We start from the raw sequence: 23,918 nt of genomic DNA, 5'->3' as shown, positions 1-23,918 counted from the left end.
GTGCTTGTCCAGAGTTTTGTTCCACAGGGTCATCAAAATGCTGCTGATGTTGAGCTTTGTCTCTTCTTTTCAACAGATTCCAAGGAGGCTATGGAGGGTCTTAGAGTGCTATCTAAGATCAGTGATTGACTGGAGATGGGGGTGCATGTAGAGGCTTTATCACCCAAGGCAGAAGTGTTTGTCAGTAGGACTACTGATTGGGAAACAGGTTATAGATAATTTTGGATGAGGTTGAACCTTCCTTGAAGAAGCTTTCCTGAGAACCAGGTGGCAGCTGTGGTCAGCTTAGGCTTGAGGGCCAACTGTGCCCATCTTTGGGGAAGGAGGACCTGACAAGATTGCACATTGAGGTTACTGAAACTTTCTCTATATGGGGTTGTGTTTTTGAAGAGTGTTGGGAAATTTCAGCTGGTACAAAATTCTGCAACTAGGGTTTTGACTGGTGTCAGGGTTTTTGTCTTTGTTTTTTAAAGTTCATGTGACTCCACTGTTATATTGGTTTCTCTGGTTCCTGGCCTTTAAAGTGTTGATCATTACCTTTAAAGCCCTGACTGGTTTAGAACCAAGATACTTTAAAGAATGATCTCCTCCAACACAGTCTTCACCCATTTAAATCATCTGGGGCACCTTCTTTTCCCCACTGCTATCAGAGGTTCAAGTTGGTGAGTACGTGGAAAATTTTCTCCATAGTGGTAACCAGAATCTAGAACACTTTGGCTTGGGACGGGAGACCTGGTTGGCCACCTTCCTGATGGTGTTTAGTTCTTGGGTAAATACTGTTTTATTCCAGTGAGTGTGACTTGCCTGATTTCTGAGGTCTTCTGCAAATTGTTTATCTGCTGACTGTTTTACTGTGTTCTTGTACTTGTTTTAGTGTATTCGCACTGTGTTGTATGATTAAACTATGTTGATTGTAAGTTGCTGGGTGTTTATAGTATGTGACAGAGAGGCAGGAAATAAATGCAAAATACTTGGGGCCAAGAACTTGTATTGTTCAACCCTTGGGAGAAACTGGGGTGGATCATACCTCATTTGAGAAAGAAAAAACGCAAACAAAAAAACCAAATTGTGTTCAGAATTCTGCATGTTCCAGGGCAGGATCAATCTTAATGAGGTTAAGTGCCCTGTGGTGTTTAATTCACCACCCCCTTGGATTATTGTTTAAAACTGCAGTTTTTAATATTACAGATACTGTGTTATGGATGATTCAAAATGCTGTTGTAATCCTAAAGTCACTCTTTTTGTCTACAGATGCTTAGATCAAACCTTTTTCCTTTCATGTCTTGTGAGAAAGCAGCACAGAGGCTTGTACACATAAGATCTTTTCTAGATTTGTAGCAGACCAATCTCTCTAGAAATGGTTTGGGGGCAAATACTACCCCAGGGATTAACCACTTCCTTTACAAACCTGAATTGTAGTAGTGTTTCATACTGAGAACTTTCCTTGTGAATAACCAGAACTAGTTATTAAACTAATAGCTCTTTTTGTAGATTTCATGTTAATTCATCAGGCATTTGGGTACACCCGACCTAACTGCGGAATTAAAAAACAAACTAATTTGCTTTAAATTCTACTTATTTTATAGCTCTAACAATTTGATAATTCCTTTGTAATTGAACAAGTCTTTTCCAAATTCCTCTGTGCAGATGAAGGTTGACATCTTATATATTTAAAATATTTCAGGTTTTTTGGAGTATTGTGCTCTTTCCTTCCTGAAAATTAAATAACCTAAGTTTTTTAATGGTGGGGTAAATAAACATTATGTACCCATATTTTGTGTTTGTTTTACACTGTAGCATTCTGCTTCCTAATACACATCTCAGATAATCCATATGCTCTGTCTGAAATAAGACTTGATGAATACCTCCTTCATGTACAATACCAGCCTGATAGGAAATGAAATAACTTTTCTGCTCTCATTGCCACATGTCAGTGTGGCTGTGTTTCCTGCCTGTAAGCAAAAGCAAACTGTTAGCAGAATGGGAAATTGTTTGTTTACAGGATGCTTGCTGTATTAAAGGAAGGAAAGGTTATTTTACAGAGATCAGCTCATTGTGTTTCACTGTATTTATCTGGTGCATGCTAAACTGATTTTAGGCTATCTTGGGGAAATTAGCTACAATCTGCTGCATCTGTTTTGGGTCATAAGAACTCTTTTCTTAGAAACACTTTGCATGAATGGGTTGTGCAGTCAAAGCTTGTGAATCTTCGAACTTTCCCCCATTGTAGTGTATCAGCATCTTTAAAAAGTTAAATAAACTAAGTATCTGAGGCTGTTCTCATGAGCAGACTGGGCTAGGGCAACTAAGCCTGGGCTTGGCTGCCTGTGGGAACTGCCTGGAACCAAGCAGCCTTGGCAGCAAACCTGGCTAAGAATCTGGGCTCTTAAACAAGGTCAAGGGAGTGAGTGCTTGTTTAACCCTGTTGAATTGATTGTCAGCGCTGGCTTCTTTCAGCCTGCACTGAAACAAGGATGGATGCTCACATGGTGCATTGTGGGATTTCTGGGAGCCAAGATGATATGTCCCAACCTCCGTACTGACCATGGCAGCCACAGACCATCTGTGTGTGTGATTCGTACATCCAGCAATTCCGCATTGCTTGTCTGCAGGGAAGGCAAGCTTCTGCTGCCTTCCCTGCCAGCTGCCCTCAAGCCCTCTCACTCAATCAAAAGAATTGGCCCTCTGACTTTAAAAAAATATATATATTTGAAGAAACATAATGATAGGGCTGCTCCAGTATACCTCTACATACAACATTTCCCTGAGATTATGATTAAGGGAAGTGCACGCACAAGGACCAGGCTTCTGTGCAGCCTTTCTTGCATGAAATCAGGTTTACATACTAACTAGATGTTACCTCTGCAAAGCTGTGATCCGAAGCACACCTTTGCCAAGCTAATGATGATGTGAGGGTGGATACTTGCAGATGACAATTGTTGTGGAGCAAGAAGGGTGTTTAACTCCTGTGTCTTCTGGTTCTTCTCTGTGAGGTATGGAGGCCTGTGACTCCCCCCCCCAAAAAAAAATTATGCCTAAAATGTTGTTCATAGCAGAGATAGAGATTGCTGAAAATAAAGTCTAAATTTTCCATGTTGTACTATCACATCTGTTGGTAGTTGCCTGCAAGCTCTCCAGTGAAAGGTGTACAGAAGCAGATGTTCTTTCTGTGACTTTAAAGTTCAACATGTTAAAATGGGGAACCTTTCTCTAATTAGGTATAATGGAGAGAAGATGGGCACTTCATGGCATTCACTTTACCTCATGCAGAAACAGGATAAGAACACAAGATTGATTACATATTATTTAGGAATTCTGAATACCTTTCCAGCTAGTAAGTTGGAAATCTAATCTAAATTGATTATGCTTTAGAAGGAAATATTTAGATATTGGAGCAAATCAGCCATGTTTCATGAGTTAACCAGAGTAGTATTAAAATAAATTGTAGCATTAAATATACTTAATTTATAGTCACAAATTTTATTTATAGTATTTCACAAAGCAATAGCAAAATAGGTTTATTTCAACTTCAATTACCTTCTCTGAGCTCTTGGGAATTAAACCATCATGTAGATGAGAAAAAAAGAAAATCTTCTAATGTATGCCTTGGTGAAAATGGTATTGTATCATAATACAAATAATTGTTCAAGTAATGATTAAGAACAATGGCATGTGATAAGCATGGTATCGTATCTAATAGTTTTAATGAACAAGAGTTTCTTGATGTTTTTCAGGTTTGTTGTTGAAAGCATCAGTTAATGAGGTGAAGAAGCAACATTTTGTGGTAAGCATGCATTATAGCTTGTTTTCGTTGGATGGGCAGTAACTCACTACTACACTACATATTTAAGGCAATGTTGCAGTGATGGGTACACACTATTCTGCCCACCTGACAGGCATACTGCATGTGTATGTATATGTCAACAATGAATCTTGCAAGGGGTAACGGGGTTGCTGATGCATTATATAAACATGCAGTGTGTCCAGAGGCGTATCTAGGGAAAACAGCACCTAGGGCAAGCACTGAAATTGCGCCCCCTGTCCAAACATCTGACACCCATCTTTCAGATAATTTTACCATAATATCAGCTCATAAATACAAGTCAAGCTCGTTAATCTTTTAATATTTCAAAAATTATTTAGCAGTGGACGTAGCCAGACCAAAATATGCTGGAAAATGACAAATTTCAGTATGCTGGTGCTCATGAAATACCCATATACTATGTGGAGGTGTACTTGGAAAACTAAACAGAAGTGCCTGTCTAATTCTCTACTATGAATTGTAGCATCACTATTACATAAGTTTTAAAAATAAATGAATAATTTGACTTTTCCCAGATACTCTGAAAATAATTAAAGGATATGCAGAGTAAACTGTGTCACTGCTTGGAATATAGTCTAGTATTTCTTGCTCTCTTTCTCTCATTTTAACTTTCTTTCTGAAACTCCCAGTGGGCCTTAATACTAATCAGGATTTCACACTGATTCAAAGGATCAGGATTTCACACTGGTTCACACAGGATTTCACACTGATTCAAAGACAAACTCACCATTCCCCCTCCCCCTGCTAGCCTCTTAATTCACCGCCACAGCCCGCCCCGGGCTGATTTTTGGGCCTATTCGGGCCTGAAAAGATCGACGTGGTGGCCATTTTGGAGGTTGCAATGCATGCTCAAATGGCCTCTGTGAGGCCTGGCATGGCCTAGGGCCTCGCAGAGGCCATTTGAGCATACATGGTGGCCATTTTGGTTTTGGTGGCCATTTTTTAATTTTTTTTTTAATTTTAAGAAATGGCACCCCCCTTCAAGTGGCGCCCGGGGCATGTGCCCTGCCTGCCCCACCCTAGATACGCCCCTGAGTGTGTCTGAAACATGTGGGTGGAAACTTTGTTACCACATTGTGTAATATGGATGCGGGAGCTGCCATACTGCCCTTGGTAACATTTTAAAGTGGTACATAAGTGCTGTGGCATCTCAGAGACTGGTGTCTTGTGACATGAGCTTTCATTAACAGCAGTCAGAGCAACCAGTGCTTAAGTTGGGAAAAGCATATTTGTGGTCACTATGATATATAATATAATCACACTTGAAAGCATAAAGACTACAAAACTGCAATTTGGTCAAAGATGCTATTGAGATTTGGTTAAATGTTTGCTTTTGCAATGCTGTATGTGGCTTATATGTATCAAGATGGCTTCAGAATTCTTTTAACAGATGACTTAATCTGCTTGAGAACTGGGGTTGTATAAACCTCTGTATATTCTGCACATGTGATTAAGCGTGCAAAATTTATTTTAGTTAATGGGAGCAATCTTGCATCTAATTCTGATAATTAAAATTGTGTAATGGGAAGAATTCATACCTGTACAATTCATGGGCCAGATTTGGTTGTCATTAATTCAGGAATGCCTTGGCATACTTACATTTTACTTAACAGGTCAATTCAAGTGAACAAATAAACTGTGTTTTGTTCAGTCATGTGTGTAGTCTGGAGTCTTCTAAGCTCATATGCTCCCTCCTCTTTCCAGTCCTTGTTTCCTCAGCATGTGAGAATCCAGGTTTGCTTAAGCAGCTCAAATTCTGGATCCAGGAGCTGTGCTTTACAAACCAGGATGTGAAAATGAGATTTAACAGTGGTTTCACATCCTAGTTTGTTATAGGATTGGCACCAACATTTTGAAAAAGTAAAACTTGAAGCAAATGTCAGGGTTCATCCGAAGAAGAAAAATCTGAGACTGTTCTGGAGAGGTCAAATGAATTTCTAAAAGGCAAGTGAAATTTCCCAAGAGCATTTTGTGCATTCCTAGAAACCACAGTTAAACAGCAGGGTTTGGACAACACGTGGAAATGTTGTTTGAACAAATCTGTTTGTTGGCAATGGAGTTCCTTGCTGAGAAGATAAAATGAAGAGAGTGCCTAGGCTCGGAAGGCTTCAGGTTGTGTTCATGACCAAACAAACCACAACCAACTTGTTATGTTTTTATATTAGGATTTTATTCTGTGAATGATTTCTTGAACCAGTTCTATGAGCAAAAACTATAAAGTGGAAAGTATCTTTGCTTATTGTATCCTCAGTACTCAGCAGTGTTTGAAACATTGTGTTTATGTGACAGTCATACCTTCTGGTGGCGGGGGGGATGGCCCACTCCTCCCTAATTTGAAGAATTGTGGTGGAGATCAGCAACCCTCTCAATACCTATTTGTGTTCATGTTATCTCTCTCTCTCCCTCTCCCTCTCCCCCCGCCCCTTCACCCATCAAGGAAGAAACAATGGGAGAGTGAATATTGATGAGGCTTGTTTCACTATCTGGTAGCTAGATTTGGAGCAGTGAGAGGTGGTCTATTTCTGCTGCTCCAGGCGTGTAACAACGATCGGGCAAGGGGAGACAGTTGTCTGGGGGCCCCACTGCCTGGAGGGGCCCCCCAGAGGCACCTCACGTGACTCCCCATTGCCCCCTGCCCAGCCCCAAGGCTCCTCAGCCACTTGCCCTGTTCGCCGTCTCTCCAGCTTGTTCTCCTGGCCGGCAATCGAGGCAGCAGACAAGCTGCAAAGAGCTCCTTTTCTCCCGCCTCTCAGCTGATCGGCGGGTGGGCGGGGCTTCCACGGAGGCCTCCGTGTAGGCCGCAGTGAAGCCTGAACTCAAGTAGGGCCCAAGCCAGCCAGGAAGGAGGAGGCAGCCAGAGAGGCCTTCACTGTTCTCTGCAGCAGAAGACCCCCTGCTGCCAGGTAGAGTGTGAACTCCTTTTTGTGGTTACCTTCCCCACCCCCCCACCCGGATATATAGGCATCTGCTTGTCATAGGGCTTTGATATGGGGGGGAGGGACTGAGAAGTCTCTGAATATTTATTTTTAAACAGCTTGGAAAATTTGCTGACTTAAAAAAACTATCTAAAAAGTCCTATAAGTGGCTTGTTTCATGGCAAAAAATTACAAAAACTTCTGGAAGAAACAGTATTATATTTATTTCATTCATTCATTCATTCATTTATAAATGCACTTATGTTCAAGTTGTTTTGCAACCCAGAAGGTCTGAGTGAGAACTGTGAAGCATGTGTGGTGCTTTTATTTTATTTTTCTTGTGTGTGAACTGCTCCCCAATAACTTGCAGGGACTTCAGGGTCAATCTGGCCAACATGTGAATGCAGCACCTCCATTCCAGAGGAGAGGTGTGTTAAAGGGCTTTAAAAGCCTCCTGTGAAAAACCTCCTGGAATCAAACTTGACTGAATTTGTTCAGAACTCTGAGAAAACAAACATAGGCTCACCCTGCATGGTTGAAAGTCTCCTTTGCTAATCTGCAGCGAGGGGCCCATTTTAATAATTCATCTTTCTAGTGTGTTCTAGGCATTAAAAGTAATACAAATGTATAGTACTCAATGTATATCACTATATATTGTGAGGTGTGCGTGTGTGTGTATTCAGTGAAATGTATTTGCAGGCAGCATACTTATTTTGGAATATCAGACTTAAATCCTTGGGGGCCTGGGGTGTGCGGAGGCCCTGGACTTTGAGTGGGGGGGCCCCATTTTAAAATCTTGTCTCTGGGCCCACTCCAACCTTGCTACGCCCCTGTGCTGCTCTGACAAGTTCCTTCTGTACAGCTTACAGTTTTTGCACCCAGGGGCAGAGCCACCATTGGGCAAACGGGTTCAAAGAACCTGGGCCACTGCCCCCAGGGGCTGCAAGTGTGGCCCCAGACTCCCCCTGTGTCTGCCGTCAGACACCAGATACAGGGGGCTTTATTTCACTCACAAACAGGGCCCCGCTTGTGACCGAAATCAGCCCATGCTGTGTTGGCAGCGTGACCAGAGTGACTCTCCCTGCCTTTTAAAGGCAGGAAGAGCCACTCCTGGCCTTGCTGCAAACTCAGCAAGCCCAATCTCCCTTCCAAATGGGGCTACATGGCCCCATTTGGGAGGGAGATTGGCCCGCGCTGCATTGGCAGTGTGGCAGAACGGTTCTAACTGCTTTCAAAGCAGGGTGGATTTGATTTAAATCACGATTTAAATCACTAGCAGGGTGGATAAAAATAAAAAAAATCCGATTTAAATCAAAAAAATCCGATTTAAATCAAAAAAATCCGATTTAAATCAAAAAAATCCTTTTTTTGATTTAAATCGGATTTTTGATTTAAATCGGATTTTTTTTATTTTTATCCACCCTGCTAGTGATTTAAATCGTGATTTAAATCAGTTTGATTTAAATCAAATCCACCCTGCTTTAAAGGCAGGGAGAGTTGCTCTGGCCTGTGCAGCCCAACATAGTGCAGACCAATCTCCCAAATGGGGCCGCACAGCCCCATTTGGGAGGGAGTCCATGCCCCTGCGTCTGATGTCAGATGCGGGGGCGGGGGAAAGGGGGCCATGGGGGCAGCTGAACACAGGCTGCTGCCAGCCTCTCTATGAAACTCTTTGCAGCCCTTCTCTGTGGTAGGAAGTCATATTGGGATTTTCACCTCCCACTACCAGCATTCCTCCATCATATCGGGGATCAAGTGGTAAGATGTTTTGAGTGCTTTGGTAAACATGTTCTTGGTCTCAGCAACCACCTTTCTGCCTTGTATTTCAGTGCAGCTTTCCTCTTCTGAGAAAATGTCTTTCCCACATTGATGCTTCCACTGAATAACTTTTTTAGTGTGGTTTTTTTAAAAGTTAGCTGCTTATTCTCCAACTGTTCTGCTTTGAACCTGATTGTCTTATCCCATCAGGAGACAATCATGAGTAACTTTCAGTCCTGGAGCAACTGTGAATTGGACTGGCTGTCCAGAATTGCCATGCAGATGCAATGTTCTCCTCCTCAGCAGTACGTTCTCCTGGCTGCTGTTGCTGTATCTGTGAATTAGTTCAGCAGTGTCATCTGCTACTCAGCCTTACATGCTGTTATTGTCTGGTCTCAAGAAGTCCCATGACTTTAAGCTTCACTCCTGCCACCAAGTAGACTTTTATTTTTTCTCTGAGTCTACTGAAACAGCCTTCCAAACCTCTGTTTCATTCAAAGTTAGGTAGTGTGAAAAGGCTTCTAAGCATGGGCTGGGGAAAATGGACAGAAGCTACTGACTGTTACATTCAAAAAGAGAAATTTTACTTTAAAACAGTTCAATTCAAAATGGTAGTTCTTTTGGAAAATTTAGGACAAAGAAACAGCAGCCGTATGAACATGAAGGAACAAATAACGTGGGACAAAAATGCATCCAATCTACCATGCACCTAATACTGTGCCTTAACCTTTATTTATTTGTTATTTCTAATGTGTAAACCACCCTGGCCATTTTTGGAAGGGCAGTATAGAAATCAAATAAATAAATAATAAAATAATAATAATTAACCCGGAGTCCTTACCAGGAGTTGTCTTATAATAACTTCTAATCAGCTTCTTCAATGAACCTGGCTTTTTCCCTTGCTCAGCTTCAGGTCTGGTTCTTCCTTTCCAGTACTGGAGGTTCAATTCCAGACTGTTCCTTCAGTTTCTTTGAGGGTGATTCGGATCTCAAGAGAATTTTCAGCTTATTTCTCCCAGTGATTTTTCAGCTTTTCTTTCCTGACTCTCCAGCACTAACTTGAACTACCTTCTGTTGCAGGCAAGACTCCTTTTTATTCACTCCCCCCCCCCCCCATCCCCAATCTTTTCTAATCAAACCAATCAGGACAACTCCAGATCTCTCCATTATTTTTAAACATACCCAATCAAATCACATCCCTCCAAAAGTTAACCTTTTCCTCTCCCAGACCAACTGTAGAACCGGAGCTGTGAATTTTTGACCTCAGCACAGCTTTTTAACATAGGGATTAATTAATTACATATGCAGTATAGAAATCTGTAACACAAAAAGAGAGGTTCAATCCTCCTCCCCACTGCTACATGCCATTCTTCACTCTGCTGTTGGGCAGGATGGAGCTGTTCTGCTGTGATTGTAAAAGCATTTCCCACACATCCATGCAGAGGCAATAGAGTAACCACTGAAGCCCTGTAGTGATTCCTCAGAATTAGAATTTAACGTTCTTTAAATAAGAAAGAATGTTAAATAAGATTGCCCTCCACTCTTCACACTCCTTGCTAAGCTTGCAAGTCACAATTGTATTCCCCCAGGTTGCTTCACAGGCATGCCCCTATTTTCATTGGTGGAGTGTTGAAGGGTAGTCAGCTCTTAGCAGTAATCATTGGTAGGAGTCAGCCACATGTATCCTTACTTGCATCCCTCATCCAGTAGCAAGAATGTCCTGGGGATATAACATCCAAAGCTTCAGTTTCATCAATTTATAATTTTCAATGGTCTATTAATCACAACGTCAGTCAGACCATTCAAATTATTCAGTCTGTTAAGAAAGATAGTTTGTAGCACCTCTATGTATTAACAGTAATGGCCTCTATCCTTTTTATATGTTTATGGATATAACTTTCAACATTTTCAAGTATTTAAGGTTTTTGGCTTATTGTTTCCATCAAATGGAAACAATTAAATCTTTGGAATTCTCTGCCATGGGATGTGGTGATGGCCACTAGCTTGGATGGCTTTAAAAGAGGCTTAGACAAATTCATGGAGGACAGGTCTATCAATGGCTACTAATCTGGTGGCTATAGGCCACCTCCAGCCTCAGAGACAAAATGCCTTGGAATACCAGTTGCAGGGGAGCAACAGCAAGAGAGAGGGCGTGCTCTCACCTCTTGCTTGTGGACTTCCCAGAGGCATCTGTTGGGCCACTATGTGAGACAGGATTCTGGACTGTATAGGCCTTGGGCCTGATCCAGCAGGGCTGTTCTTATATGTTTAAAAAATGAATATTCAGAATTCAGTTTTCAAAGAGAGGAAGGAGGTGTTCTTTGTTATGTGCCTTTTAGATTAAAACTTTTAATTGTTCAGGGGTGTGTGTGTGTGTGTGTGTGTGTGACTGACACACACACACACACACACACACCCCTAGAATCCCTAGATGCAGTTACTGGATTTTTAACCATAGGACTAGGTAAAGCTTAATGCTTGTTAAAGTCTGTTATTTGGCACCCTGTCCCTTTCATAAAAGCTGTAAATATCTGGTATAGTAGCTTTATGAGGTGTGAATGCCAAATCTCATCATACTCAAGAATTATTACATTCCTGATGTGATGGCTAAGGAAGAAAAGGGTCTATTTTAACATACTGGAAACTAGATTTTAAGCTCTTATAAATAGCTGCTATTGGAAGAAAACTGATGTGGCTCATAGCAAAAGCAACTTGTGTACTACAGTGAAAAATAAGTTTGAATTTAATTGAGCTGCTTTCTGGGAAATGTTATGAGACTAGTTACCAATAAGTGAGCAATATATTAACTGTGAAAGAAATAGGAGATGATGCAGTCAGTTTGTTTTTTGTGATTCCATACTATGTAACCTTACTTTAATCCAAATTCAGCTAAACAAACTCTTCTATAACTCTAACATATTGCCCAAGCTGAGTAGTATTTCATGCTGGCTAAACACATCTGATTACCACCATCTGGCATCACACTTTCACAGCTGTACAGTAGAGAATTGTGTGCTTGTTCAAGACTGAATTTTCAGTTTTTTGCGTGTGTGTGGTATGTATGCATGCATGTACAGGAGGACCTTGTTATCCATGGGGGTTAGGTTCTTAGCCCTCCACCATAGATAATGAAACTGTGGCGTTTGGGACGTTTAGGCAATGAAAATCTAGGGTTTAGATTCCGAAAGGTGAACAAGAGAAGAAAAGGAGTGCTGGTCTTTCTCCCCACAAACATGACATCCAGTGCTGGCCTCTCCCCACAGCGGGGGTTTCTCCTCAGTGCTGGTCTTTATGAATGGACATCCCCTGAAAAGCAAACACCTTGTTTGATTGGTGCCACTGCCCACCCACCTGCGTGCTCCGCTGGCCTCTCTCTCTGTAGCGGGAGTCAAGATTGTGACATCCCTGCAGATCGGCGGACCACCAGAGGCAGGGCAGGGCCGGCATGAGAAAGGACTTGGTTGGAGAACTGTCCCCCATCACTGTCTGGCCAGGGCTTCCTTATATATTCCCTCCCCTCCGCCACCGCCTCTCAAGACCCAGGGTCACTGTTCCCTCTAAGGTGCGCACATGTGCGTGCACTCACACATTTTCTGATGTCGGCTCAGTTAATTTTAGATCCTGCTCAGGTTGAAGTAGGAAGGCCCCACTCTGAATGCATCTGTGCGCACACTGCCTTGATATTGCCACCCAGAACAAAATGCATTCCTCACACAGATCAAAAAAATTAGAGAGAATACTGCTCCATCCAGATCCTGCATTCGCAAGACTTGTGAGGCCAATGAGGGGTATATAAGGAAGCCCTGGATGGTCAGTGATGGGGGCCAGTTCTCCAAGGAAGGCCTTCGGTCTGTGTGGATGTTGTGTTCTCTACCCCTGCTGTTGGGAGAGGGGCCAGTGGAGTGTGTGACAGTGACACGGGGAAAGAGAGGCCAGTGCTCAAGGAGTGCACAAGCAGTGGCTAGCAATCAGCCCTCCAGCGGCCCCCGCGCTACAGGAGGGGATGTCTCATTTGCAAAGTCCAGTGCTGAGGAGAAACCCCTGCTGTAGGGGAGAGAGGTCAGCGCTGGACATTGTGTTTGGGGGTGGAGGGGAAGGTTAGTGTTCCATTTTTTCTTTCCCCCTATCACTCTTTACCAAAAAACTGCAGATATACAAAGACCTTGTCTGTAGTTAACAAGGCTTATCCTGTATTTTCCAGTTTGTAAAACCACAAGTAATGGAACTGTGGATAAGGTGGTCTTCATGTATATATGTTTAAGTGAGGCCCATCTGGGCAAAGTCACTTTGACTAGATTACATTTCTAGGAAAGTTCAATATATGTCATAGAACTTTTCTTTTAATGTGCTTGCAAAAGGGAAGTAAAAGCATTCAACTTCAAACATTATTCATTTTATTGTATAATGAACTTATATGGTAAATTTGAACCACAGTAAAATTGTACTTGAAACAGACCTACTTTTCTTGGGCATTATGTTGGTTTGGGATTATTTGGAATCAGTAGCTAATCAGGAAGTACAATTAAAAAAAAAAAATTCCCTGAATATATTCTGGTGTAAAAAGTAGTGCATTCAGTTACAGTGACAGGATGCAAATTTGGTATCTATGGGTCATCAGGAAGTATGACTTTATTTTGGACAAATAAATTATTCAAAATCTCTCTCACACTCTCACACACACAGTGGGCTTGCAGTTTGTCAGCATGCCTTCTTCACCACAAAATGATCATGCACTCTCCATTCACTCATTGCTAGTTGATGTGCAGAAGAGTGTATGTGTTCAGAAACATGTATGTATCTTCAGCACTTTAGATTTCTTGTGTGTGTGTTTTTTTTTAAATGTAAGTAATTTTTGTGGTAATCGGACAAGGATTGAAATGCAGTGAACTGAAAAGAATTTAGCTAGTTCACTGCTTCATAACTGAGTGAAAATCCAGACTTTTCCAATGCTTTTTCCAATGGGAGGGTTTTTACGCATTTCCCGGCAAAAAAATCAGTATTTCTGCAAAAGTGGTATTTTTCTATCTCTTGTAGTTAGTAGGGGTGTGCATGGAACCGACTGGGCTGACTTGGTTCAAGTCCGAACTGGACCCAAACCAGACTGGGCCAGTTCAGTCCGGTACCACTCAGAACCCCCGCCAGCCTCCTTGCCACCCTAACTGGCTGTTCGGCCGGTTCTTTGGCCCATTCAGGCCCTTACCCTCCGATGCGGTGGCCTTTTTGGAGGCTGCTGCACTTGCGTGATGGGCCTCTGTGTGGCCGAAGAGCAGGCCGAATGGCCAGTTAGGGTGGCAAATAGGTCGGAGGGGGGAGGGGGAACCCCAAGAGTCCCCACCACCACCTAGAGGAAGTTCCCTGGAGGGGGTAAGTGATTAAAAAACTTTTTTAAAAACCCCAGAAAATCTGTGAACCCCCGGTGGGGTTTGGTCCGAAGTCAGATGGAACAGGGGGTGGTTTGGTTCGACCCCAAATGGATGAACCGAACCGGTTTGACGTCGAACACGTTTGACATCGAACCTGTTTGCACACCATTAGTAGTTTGGTCTTGGAATTTCATGTCAGTGAAAGGCTGAAGCAGCTTTATATCTATAATGCTATAAATATATAAATATTTATATTTATATAAATATTATAAAAATCTTCAGTTTTTAGTCTTTCCATATTTTTGCTCCCTCCCTCCTTCTTATCTGTATGTGGAGAGGATGAAATGGTGGGAGCTGTATTTCTCAGTTGTAAGGAGCATACCTTATGGAGATCATGGGTTAGGCTTTTTGCTAAAGGATTTTAGGAACATTGTTAGAGTGTGTGCTTTCGCTTTCGCTCTCTCGGGAGTGGGGGATTGGCAGGAATTTGGCCACTCTTGCAGTGTACATTTTGTAGGTGATTTTTTTCTTGAATTGATTGTTTTGTACTATTTTATAGATTGTTAGCTGCCTTGAGCACCTTCTTTAAAGATGAAATGGTGGGAGCAGTATTTCTCAGTTGGGTGGAATATACGTGTTTAAAAAAATGACAGGCAAGTAACTATTCAAGTTGCAGCTCTTGAAAGGAATGGCCAGAAAGCCATCTCTGCTGCTGCTGTTGTGCTAGAGATCTGGGGAGAATATCTACTATGAGATAGCATCCCCATTGTAAAGTACTTAATTTACCAAGTTGTGGGGGAAAAATTAGGTGCCTATGTTTCACTTTCTTTTAAAGTTCCCACCCTACTTCCTCCCCCTTTTTAATTTTTATTTTATTTCACTATGGGTATGGTCTCACAATCTCAAGGATCCTGGTTCAAAAGTTAATCAGGATTACCAAGCTCCATGTGCTCCCTCAGAGCTGATTGTGAGAACGTAGAGTTTCAGGGCAATCCTGGTCAAACCGCTTCAGTTACCCAGCATTTAACCAGGATATAGATGTGATAAAACCATTCTGGCCACATAGCTCTTAACTTCAATGTGTAGAGTTTCGGCATACTGCTCACTTCTGTACTAAAACATAGTTGGAGCACAAGGCTAGGTGCTATTCACATCCGGCAGAGCTGTCTCGGGTTGTGAGGAGCTTGATTCAGGCTCCTTCCGATACAAACCAATCCCCGGGGACTTTGTTCTGCTGTGATGCTTTTAATGGTTTTTTTGCGGACAAAATCTCCTGTATTCGGGCCAACTTGGACTCCACTGTTTCTACAGAGTCTATTAAGGTGGTGTCCAGCAATCCCTCTTGCAGTATTAGATTAGATCAGTTTCAATCTGTGATGCCTGATGACGTGGAAAAGCTGCTTGGGGCGATACGGCCCAGCACTTGTTCTCTGGATCCTTGCCCAACTTGGCTGCTTTTATCTAGCAGAGAGATTGTTGGGGATGGCTTAGTTAATATCATTAACTCATTGCTGAGGGAGGATAGGATGCCTCCTTGTTTGAAGGAGGCAATGATTAGACCACCTCTTAAGAAGCCTTCTCTAGATCCCTCAGTGATGGACAGTTATAGGCCAGTCTCCAATCTCCCATGGTTGGGCAAGGTGATTGAGCGAGTGGTGGCTAATCAGCTCCAGGCGGTTTTGGAGGAAACCGATTATCTAGACCCATTTCAAACTGGCTTTAGAGTGGGATATGGGGTTGAGTCTGCCTTGGTCGGCCTGATGGATGACCTTTACTGGGGAATCGACAGAGAGAGTGTAACTCTGTTGGTTCTTTTGGATCTCTCGGCGGCATTCAATACCATTGACCATGGTATCCTTCTGGGTCGCCTGGGGGAATTGGGGAATTGGGGATTGCTTTGCACTGGTTCCACTACTATCTCTCAGGCAGATCCCAGATGGTGGAGCTTGGTGACAGTTCCTCTTTAAAACAGGAGCTATTCCATGGAGTCCCTCAGGGCTCCATTCTGTCACCAATGCTTTTTAATATTTACATGAAACCGCTGGGTGAGGTCATCAGGAAATTTGGTGCAGGGTGTTATCAGTATGCTGATGACACCCAAATCTATTTCTCCTTATCATCATCATCATCATCATCATCATCATCATCATCATCATCAGGAAATGGCATTCACTCTCTAAATGCCTGCCTACAGGCAGTAATGGGCTGGATGGGGTATAACAAATTGAAGCTGAATCCAAGCAAGACGGAGGTGCTCATTGTGGGGAATCAGAATTTACGGGATGAGTTAGATCTTCCTGTGCTGGATGGGGTTACACTCCCCCAGAAGGAACAGGTACTCAGCTTGGGAGTGCTCTTGGATCCAGGCCTCACCTTGGTATCTCAGGTGGAGGCCATGGCCAGGAGTACTTTCTATCAGCTTTGGCTGATTTGACAGCTGTGTCCATTCCTTGAAGAGAATGATCTCAAAAAAGTGGTGCATCAGCTGGTAATCTCCAGGCTCGACTACTGCAATGCGCTCCATGTAGGGGTGCCTTTGTATGTAGACCGGAAACTTCAGTTAATTCAAAATGCAGCAGCCAGATTGGTCTCTGGATAACCCAGAGAGACCATATTATGCCTGTCTTAAAACAGCTGCACTGGCTGCCGATATGTTTCTGGGAGAAATACAGAGTGCTGGTTATTACCTTTAAAGCTCTGAACAGTTTGGGTCCGGGTTACCCTAGAGAGCGCCTTCTTCGGTATGATCCCCATCGCTTGTTGAGGTCATCTGGAGAGGTTCATCTCCAGTTACCACCAGTATGTCTGGTGGCGACTCAGAACCTGACCTTTTCTGTAGCTGCTCCTGGTCTATGGAATGCACTCCTGGCAGATATCTGCAGTTTAGGCTCGCTGTCGGCCTTTAAGAGAGCGCTAAAAACCTATTTGTTTGGCCTGGCCTTGCAAGGCTTGTGAAGTGTTTTTTTTAAAGTATTTTAATTGGTTTTAAATGGTTTTAATCATTTTTTTGAATTGTTTTAATATTGTTTTTAGCATTGTGTTTGAATTGTGGGTTTTATGTCTTTTTAAAAAGTTGTTGTACACTGCCCAGAGCCTCTGGATGGGGCGGTTTATAAATGTAATAAATAAATAAATAAATAAAATAAAATAAATTCAAAAGAATTTGCACTCTATGTAATGGACATCTATGTAGAAATTATATGTTATAAAGTAATATAGGGCTATGCAATAGTGAGTCCCTCAATTCATGCATACAAAGTGTGTGTGGGGGGGGGGACTGTAGAAGAAATAATAAATGCTAGGTAACTAGGTTATAAGTCACCTTAAGTGGTGCAGCAGGGAAATGCTTGACTAACAAACAGAAGGTTGCCAGTTTGAATCCCTGCTGGTACTATATTGGGCAGCAGCAATATAGGAAGATGCTGAAAGGCATCATCTCATACTGCACAGGAGGAGGCAATGGTAAACCCCTCCTGTATTCTACTAAAATACCCCACATGGCTCTGTGTGCGCCAGGAGTCGAAATCGACCTGACAGCACACTTTACCTTAACTAGGTTATAGAAAGAGCACTGGTGGGAGGTAAGTTTGTGTGGGTAAATCTCATACCATCCAATGCTTAAAGCACTTTGCTGTAGACTCTATCCAGTCAGAAGATATTATTTTTAGATGAGGCAAGTTGTTGAAAATTTTACCACTGCCCAGTTGATCAGTCTATTCATAGCCTGTTGGACTCTCAAGTGAAATGCTTATAATAAAGGATAATTCCAGTAATTAAGGATATAACTGCAGATTGCATCAACCCCCACCCCCCTGAAGAATGGTATGAAAAGTATTTAAAGGTGATTTGAACAGAACCTGTTTTCAGTAAGTATAGTTTTTACAAAGAGGCTTTAGTAAAAAGATGAAAATATATTGAACAAAATAGAAAGAAGGAAAATGACATAGAGACATAGGGGCACAAGTTAAGGAATTGAAAATTATCTTATTTACAAGGTTTACATAATCAGGAAAGAAAAGATGGAAACTTGTGGAAATCATTAAAGTACATTTTCTAGTGGATACCTGTTTTCTTCATTTCTACCTTTCCAAAGTAGTAATGCAAGTTTAGTCTCCCTTTTGTTCTCTGAAAAAAGAATCCGGACCCTAATAATGTAAACTTTTAGGCTGGGTTCAAATGTAATACTTAACCTTGATTAAATCATGGTTTAGCATTACTAGAGCAATCCTGGAGCTTGTGTACACCTTTCCCTTAGTGTGTGCAAGAAGGAAATGTGCCACTTCTGTGGTTTTAAAACAAATTGCAATTTGCTGTTGCTTTTGAACCAAGCAGAAATACTAGTTTATAGTAATGATAATTGGTATAGCAACCCAGCATATGATATTCTCAGAAAATATCCCCCATGCCTGTGTGAAGCAGAGGGGGGGCATATGAGCCTTAGGCTCATGCTAGTAACTGTAAACCAGTGCTGCACAACTTTGGTCCTCCAGCTTCTTATGGACTGCAACTCCCATCATCCCCAGCCACAGTGACCAATAACTGGGGATTATAGAAGTTGTAGTTCAACATCTGCAGGAGGACCGAAGTTGTGCAGCTCTGCTTTAAACCATAGTTTAGCATTGCACTTGTACCCAGCACCTCTAATTTGACATTGCCAGAGCCCTGGTTCTCCATTCTGTGAATGAAAATTGAAAATTTGGCAAATGATTGCTGCCTGAATGAAAATATGTGGTGGCTATACCTTATTTGTGTTGACTGACTGGAAAAGATCCAGGCAGGGTGAATTGTAGGGACCCTAGTTGCAAAGGCTAACGTGCAAGGCTGATTGATTAGCCTTGCAATTCCAAGTGTCTGTGCTTGTCTCGTCCTAGTCCCAGTGACTGACCTGCAGTGATATGAGGAAAAGCTTTCAAAGGCAACTGGTGAGGAGGGAGGGAGAATTATTTGCTCCTCTCCACTCATCATCACTTAAAGCCTAGGCCACATGTAACAAACTTTCCAAGGCTCTAAGATACATTATATTTTTGCACGTGGACATTATTTGCCATATTGTAGCCCAAGACAAAGATACTGTGCTTTAGCTGCATGGGCTTTTCCTGGAAAGTCTGCTGTCGTTGGGGTACAGCTAGAAATGCTAAAGGCTTAAAATAGTTGATAACTTGCCTAGTACTATTCCCTGTGCTCAGAGCATCAGACAAGCAGAACACTGTCTGAATTTAGAATTCTGTTGTCAGATGCACTGGCTAATTTTGTTTAGCAATCAGTGTTCTGATAAGCAAATAAGGTATGCTGTATTTTGGCATAACTATTGCTCAGCAGTTTATCTAAAGGTGAAGGCGTGATGTTTCAAATATTGCGCTACAGTATATTGAATTAGAGTTCAGATTATTCCTCGCTTCCAATGACTTGCAGTTTTAGAAATCCATCTAAGAATCTTCACACTTGTATATAACTCCCAATTAGCTTGACTTTTCTGTCTTGCCCTTCTATCACAGGAAAGAAGAAAAGGTAATTTATTTGTTTAATAAGATATTCTTCCTCTCTTCTCTCAAGCAAGCAAGGTTTGGGTGGCTAAATCTCATGCCATCAGATGCTTAAAGCACTTTGCTGTAGACTCTATCCAGTGAGAAGATATTATTTTTAGATGAGGCGAGTTGTTGAGGATTTTACCACTGCCCAGTTGATCAGTCTATTCATAGCCTGCTCTTATGGAGGGGAAGTGTGAGGAAAAAACGTGAACCTACTGCAAAATACTTTTGTCAATACTCATCACATGGCACTGGGGTGTGCATGTGCGTGCGCAGGGGTGTAGCTATAATTGAGCAGATGGGTTCAAAGAACCTGGGTCACTCAACTCGTGAGGGCCCCCCAGCTCCACCCCTTCCTATTTTCTTCATTATCTCCCTCACTCTGAGGGGCCGTATGTGCTTACTCCTTAGTCCTTTTGTGCTCCAAGTCACTCTTGCCAAACTGCATTGCTAATTCATGCTTGAAGAGGCAAATGTATGTCTGGAACATTGCAGGAGGGAAAGCTGTTGAGGGGGTAACTCCAAGAAGGTATGCCAGGAGTAGTTTAAGAACTCCCCAACCCATGCTCATTTTCCCAAAGATGAGCATGGGGAGGGGATTGTTCTTGTGTGTTTTTCTGTGTAGGAAAAAAGCCACTAATTTTTAAGTCTGCCTGTGATTCTATAAAGAAAAGAGTTGTTGCTAATTGCTAATTCACTTTGGTAGTTTCTGAATTGTCATTCTGTTGTTAGAAATAAAAGCCAATTTAGTAGCATAGTTTCAGAATCTCAATTTATACTTCCTTGCCTTAAAAATAATTCCTATGGAACAGATACTTTTGAAATAGTACGCAGACTTGTTATAACTAAAGATCATTGCAGCAACCTTCTCTTTCACCAAGAAGGTTTTGTATTTCAGAAGAAATCTAGGATTTCTCAGAAATGCATTCCTCAGAAATGCATTCTTCTTACTTAAGGATTTAGAACTTCAAAATGCAGTCCTATATCCCCTGCTGTTTCTCTTTCAGCAACCATTTATTTGGAATTTCTGAAGTTATTAGTAGGCTTAGATTTGTTTCCAAACAATTGATTTTCTGTGAAGCAGATAAACTGATGTCATGGTCTAGTCCTTCGTCTTGTGTATGCTAATTATTAGATTGCACTTGGCAGTTGGTAGCTTTGTCTGGAGAGGCATTGGAGTGTAGATTATACAGCAGCTGTATGCTTCCCAGCTAAATCTTATGAGCAATCAATTAATAGCACTCTATATTTAGCAAGATAATCTTTGGTCTGTATTATGTACTGACAGAATTTGGCATGGAGTGAATGTGGGTTATAGTGTACAGATTTATTCTGGAGTGTTAATTACATTTCATCTTCTGTCAACCTGCAAGAGAATTTTATTTAAAATCTTATAGATGTGATTAGGAAAGGAGAATAAGCTTTTCTGCTCTGATTGATTCAGTGCCGTCAAGTCGGTGTCGACTCTTAGTGAACACATAGATAGATTCTCTCCAGGATGATCTGTCTTCAACTTGGCCTTTAAGATCTCTCAGTGGTGCATTCATTGCTGTAATAATTATTTTTACATTTATTAAAAATGTAATTAAAAATTACATTTACATTTATTATTTTTACATTTATATCCCACTCTTCCTCCAAGGAGCCCAGAGCGGTGTACTACATACTTGAGTTTCTCTTTCACAACAACCCTGTGAAGTCAGTTGGGCTGAGAGAGAAGTGACTGGCCCAGAGTCACCCAGCTAGTTTCATGGCTGAATGGGGATTTGAATCCGGGTCTCCCCGGTCCTAGTCCAGCACTCTAATTGAATCCATCCACCTTGCTGCTGGTTGTCCTTTTCTTCTCTTTCCTCAACTTTCCCCAGCATTATGGACTTGTCAAGGGAGCTGGATCTTCGCATTATGTGTCCAAAGTACGATAGTTTGAGCCTGGTCATTTGTGCCCCGAGTGAAAATTCTGGATTGATTTATTCTATGATCCATTTGTTTGTTTTCCTGGCTGTCCATGGTACAAATCCTCAAAAGTTTTCTCCAGCACCAAAGTTCAAAAGCGTTAATACTTTTTCTATATTGCTTCTTCAGTACAGCTTTCACATCAATTGAGTGTCATGGGAAAAAGCATTGTCTGAACAATTCTAATCTTTGTAGGTGTAGACACGTCACAGCATCTAAATATCCTTTCCAAGGCCTTCATTGCAACCCTACAAAGTGCTAATCTGTGGCATATTTCTTGACTGCTGGATTCTTTACTGTTGATGGTTGATCCTAAAAGGCAAAAGCTATCCACCACTTCAGTGTCTTCATTATCAATTCTGAGGCTGGTTGCTGTACCCATTGTCATTAGTTTAGTCTTCTTTACATTTAGTTGTAGTCCCATTTTTTTCGCTGTGCTCCTTGACTTTCATTAGTAGAGCTTGCAGATCATCCACATTCCCAGCTATCAGAGTGGTTTCATCAGCATAGCGCAGGTTATTGATGTTTCTTCCTCCCAGCTTAAAAACCACACTCATCTTCTTCCAATCCAGCTTTTCTTAGTATATGTTCAGCATATAAGCTGAATAAATAAGGAGAAAGTATACAGCCTTGTCTTACTCCTATGCTGATCTGGAACCAGTCTGTTTCACCATGTTCCATCTGGACTGCGGCTTCCTGTCCTGTGTATAGGTTTCTCATGAGAACAATGAGATATTCTGGTATGCCTATTAGTAGTGTGCAAGGTTCGGTTCGGGCACAATTGAAAAGTCCTCCGGACAGGTTCGGAATTCCGGAGGTTTGGAAGGGCGGGGGAGTGTCTCTTTAAGGGGTGGTGGTAGTACTTACACACACACCCTCCACCGTTCTTCTCCCTCTGGTGCTGGTGCTTTTAAAAATATTCTTGGGGCGGCAGAGTTCCTCCCTGCCGCCCCTGCCCCCATCGTTGTCCTTCTAAGCCTTAAACGGAGAAGAGCTAGTGGTGCGCATGCGCCCTGCGCGGCGTGCTCGCTTGTTTTCGCCACTGGCACACGCGCTGCATGATATATGCGGCGCGCGCGCCAGCGGCGAATATGAGCACGCGCACTGCGCAGGGCACATGCGCACCACTAGATCTTCTCCATTTAAGGCTTAGAAGGACAATGATGGGGGCAGGGGCGGCAGGGAAGAACTCTGCCGCCCAAGAAGATTTTTAAAAGCACCAGCGCCGGAGGGGGAAGAGCGGCGGGGGGGTGGTAAGTACTACCACCACCCCCTTAAAGAGACACTCCCCCCAGTGCCGGACCACGCTTCTGTGGTTCCGTGCACATCCCTAATGCCTATTTTCCTAAGGATATTCCACAACTTGACATGGTCAACGGAATTGAAAGCCTTTCTGTAGTTAATAAAGCACATATTGACTACTTCTTGGTATTTTTTTGGTTTTCTCGATTAGCTCGTGTTCCTCAGACTTTTCTGAAACCAGCTTGAACATCCGGCATTTCTCTATCTACATAGGGTAATCTGCATTGGAGAATCCTGAGTATTATTTTGGTAGCATGTGAAATTAAGGATATTGTGCAATGGTTTGCGCAATCTGTTATGTCTCCTTTCATTGGTTTGGGTATGTAGACTGACCTCTTCCAATCTGTTGGCCACTGTGTCGTTCTCCAGATTTGCTGACATAGGTTTGGTTAGAGCCTTAACTGATTCTTCTTCTGTTGCTTGTCATATTTCTGTAGCTACTAGCTAATCCTGCACAGAGCATCTGTGCGGCAGTACACTCCCCCAACTTTCTGCCTCAGTCCCCTCCCCCCAAGCCTTCTGCCCCAGCTTGCTCTCTCCTCCATTTCCCCCTCTTTCTCTCGCTCTGTCTGTCTGTCGCTCTGTCTCTCTCTCTTTCTCATTCGTGCTTCCCCCCCCCCCGGCCACTTTTGAGCCTGCTTGTGTTTTCCCCACTGGCCATTGCCGCCGCCTCCTTCCTCCAGTCCCTGGTGCATCGGGCGGCCAAGCGTCCAGCTGGCTCCTTCCTGCATGGCCCTCCCTCTAGCGAGCATCTTCCGAAGCAGCCAGCCGTCTGTCTCTGCCCAGCCAGGCTCTGCCGCTTTCTCTCCCCACAGCTTCCTCCCCTTCTGCCCTAGTCCGTTCAGTTCTCCTCTCCGCTTGCCCGCTTTCCTTCCTTTCCTTTCCTCCTCAAGCGGCCACTTCCCTACGTGGCCAACTGCTGCCCAGCCAATCCTGCGCCTCAGCTGCCCAGCCAATCTGCTGGGTTGCTGGGACACATCCCCACAAAGGCACATCTACAAGAATTAATATAATAGATTCTATTAATTCCTGTAGCCTTCTGACTTGGTAATGACTAGAGTGCTGATCTAACTTCATCTTCCTATACTTGATGTTCTTGCAAGTAAGGAATATCTTCTAGAGCAGTGTTTCTCAACCGGCGGTCCGCGGACCGGTGCCGGTCCGCGACGACTTGAGTGCCGGTCCTTGCCCTGACGAGTTAACACCCTCACCCCACCTGCGAACCTCTGTGTAGTTTTTAAAAAATCTTCTAATTCCAGCCGCTTGCCGCTTTACT

The 23,918-nt window shown here is 42.7% G+C and overlaps 1 protein-coding gene across 10 annotated transcripts in view; it reads left to right on the top strand.

Annotated features, from left to right (window-relative positions):
• SIPA1L2 (signal induced proliferation associated 1 like 2) overlaps positions 1-23,918 on the top strand; it is a 169,941-nt gene that overhangs the window by 31,646 nt on the left and 114,377 nt on the right. For 8 of the 10 annotated variants that reach the window (XM_053298828.1, XM_053298854.1, XM_053298784.1 and 5 more), the window contains exon 2: positions 3,735-3,784. The exons of 1 other annotated variant lie outside the window; for it this stretch is intronic. The gene's annotated coding sequence lies outside the window, so the exon portion shown is untranslated. Of the gene's footprint in view, positions 1-3,734; positions 3,785-6,596; positions 6,727-23,918 lie in introns of those variants that run through there. One more of the 10 variants, XM_053298793.1, reaches the window with a different exon arrangement.

The sequence above is a fragment of the Hemicordylus capensis genome, chromosome 1 (assembly GCF_027244095.1).
Source record: "Hemicordylus capensis ecotype Gifberg chromosome 1, rHemCap1.1.pri, whole genome shotgun sequence".
Taxonomy (NCBI): Eukaryota; Metazoa; Chordata; class Lepidosauria; order Squamata; family Cordylidae; genus Hemicordylus; species Hemicordylus capensis.
The sequence above is the reverse complement of the archived record's forward strand: the minus strand, read 5'-3'. Positions and strand labels throughout refer to the sequence as shown.